Source organism: Acomys minous (genome assembly GCF_964271855.1).
Source record: "Acomys minous genome assembly, chromosome: 11".
Classification (NCBI taxonomy): domain Eukaryota; kingdom Metazoa; phylum Chordata; class Mammalia; order Rodentia; family Muridae; genus Acomys; species Acomys minous.
The window spans coordinates 17,076,743-17,079,174 of NC_140492.1; the positions used below are offsets into that span (position 1 = coordinate 17,076,743).

General features: G+C 45.7%; 1 pseudogene across 1 annotated transcript; it reads right to left on the minus strand.

Annotated features, from left to right (window-relative positions):
- Nucleotides 1-1,112: 1,112 nt before the first annotated feature.
- On the minus strand, nucleotides 1,113-1,783 carry LOC311608418 (ubiquitin-conjugating enzyme E2 variant 1-like; annotated as a pseudogene). The gene is made up of 2 exons: nucleotides 1,500-1,783; nucleotides 1,113-1,291 (listed from the first exon to the last, which is right to left on the minus strand). The product of its transcript is annotated as a ubiquitin-conjugating enzyme E2 variant 1-like (transcript).
- Nucleotides 1,784-2,432: the final 649 nt, after the last annotated feature.

Consider the following 2,432-nt stretch of genomic DNA (forward strand, 5'->3'; position numbering starts at 1 on the left):
AGCTCCTCCGAGTCCCTGCCTAGGGTCTGAGGAGCAACACTGAAACATGAGTCCGCAGGGTCAGAGCCTTGAGTTCCCATCAGACCCTATGGGTAGCCAGGGTGATAACAGAGCCCTGTTCAAACCTCTTCAATGTGTAAAAGCAAAGCGATTATGGGAAAAGGAACCAGCTCAGAACCATGTGCATGCAGGACTCTCTGCACGGCCTTTCTCTAGGTGGAACCACCGAGGACCCCTGAGGGCTGGCAGGTCTGAGTCATCCCTGACTGTTCTGTTCACCTCGAGACCTGAGCTCACAGCTCATGAGCTGATGGTGGAGGCAGGGCTGAGGACCTGGCCTTCCCTTCTCAGGCTCGTGGCAAGTGAATAAAGGGTGTTTCGGATCTAAGAGAGGGAGGCCAGGTTCTTCGAATATCATCTCATAGCTTTTGGCCACACAAGTGTTGGGTGGTGATAGGCAACAAGGCAATTGAGGAGGAGGAAAACAGCACTCCTTGATAAAGGTAGGGAGACAGGGAGCCCTGAATTCCTCAACCACGGCCAATTTCAGAAGGGATGGGATGATTACAATCTAAGCTCTGTCCAAAGGTAGGAGTAGAGGAATGGGGACGATGGCTTGGACGTGGCATCACTTAAGACTTAAGAAAGTAAGGGTGCAGCCAAGGTGCTCCAAGCCTGCCACCTGAAGCCTTTCCATCTATTCTTTCCCCCCCCCCATCTATTCTAAGGGCCACCACACAGCTGTGGTGGGAGGGCGGGGTGGGCAAAGGCCGACCCAGGCCACGTGCCAGCAGCAGGTGATTGTGTGACGTGTCTATTCACAGTTGCATTAGTTGTGTCTACCGTTCCCAGAGGAAACCAATTTGAACACACCTTCTTGGTTCCAGAAGTTCAACCAGGCACGCAGCGGTTACACTCAACAGAAGACGGTACACACCACAACTTAGGGATTTCAAACAGACAAGAAATTAGTATCAGAACAGTGTCTCAGGATGAAGTCTGAGTAGAGCTTCCTCTCTAGTACTTTGAGGTCTACAGCTGTATCTAGAAAATTCACTACTGTGGAAAATGAAGACTTAGGTGGATGGGGACAGGAGCCAGGGCCCTGGTGACTAGTTGCTGTAGCACCGTCCTTGTGCCTGTGGCAGATTCATGGTCTCTTTTGACATCATCAAGCGTCGAAGTTCCTACGGAATTACTTTGATGCTGTGGGAATTCTGCCACTTCGCCAGTGCTGCTGTGGCTCTTGGGTCCACCACTTCATTCGAACTATTTGTGCCGCTTATATTGACTTATTAAAAATATATTTTATTAATTTATTCATATTAGATCTCAGTTGTTATCCCATCCCTTGTATCCTCCCATTCCTCCCTCCCTCCCATTTTCCCCTTAATCCAATCCCCTATGACTATGACAGAGGCGAACCTCTACCTCCTGTATATGCTCATAGGGTATCAAGTCTCTTCTTAGTAGCCTGCTATCCTTCCTCCGAGTGCCACCAGGCCTCCCCATCCAGAGGACTTTTGTCACAAATCTTAAAGATGGGGATGCTTCTGGATATTTAGGCCCACGTTCTAATTTTACGGCTGTATATTCAGTTTTCATAAAATCTTCTTGTTGGCCCAGTTATCATCCCTTTCCATCTTGTAAGCGTCATGTCTTCGTAGTCCTCTAGACCCCAGCTAACTGTGCCTTTGCCTGCTCTATTCTGGCCTTCTTACAGCTCTTCCAACAGTCGGAAATTTTGAGGGACTTTTACTCCTAAGCCTGTGGTGGCTGCCATCTTACGTCGCTGTTGCTTGACTATTATGAAATTTTAAAGGATTCTTTCACTCTCATAAAAATATTGCTTTGATGATCATTGTTCTCACACCACATATCATCAAAGAAAATTCTTTCTGCAACCAACAGAGACTGCTGCAGAGATCCACACCTAGTAAAAATGCAGAGAATCCACGGCCATTGAAACCTCTTCTTATAAGATCCTGCGTAGGGCACATAAGTGGAGGTAGAACCAATGTTCGAGCCAGAGGCTAAAAATGATTTCTGGTATTCTGCATCTTCTATACATGCCAGAGATGTTGTACCCACGAAATCTTAACAGTGCCGTAACCCGAACAAGGTTTAAATAATAATAACACCAATTTACATCCCAGAGTGAATGTGGAAAACTTCACAAGGGCCTATTACCTAGAAGACATATGGCAATCAATGGCTAATGAGGCAGGGAAAAATCAACTTTGTCTAAGGACAAATGTCCTGATCAATCTTGTCTTACGTTGTCAACTCTAAAGACATGAACATACAGGCAACACTGCCTGGATTCAATAAGTTTAACTATTTAGACAGTACAATAATATATATATATATATATATATATTCACTTGCATGTGTATGTTTGTATGTGTAACAATGATAATTAGAGAAAACAA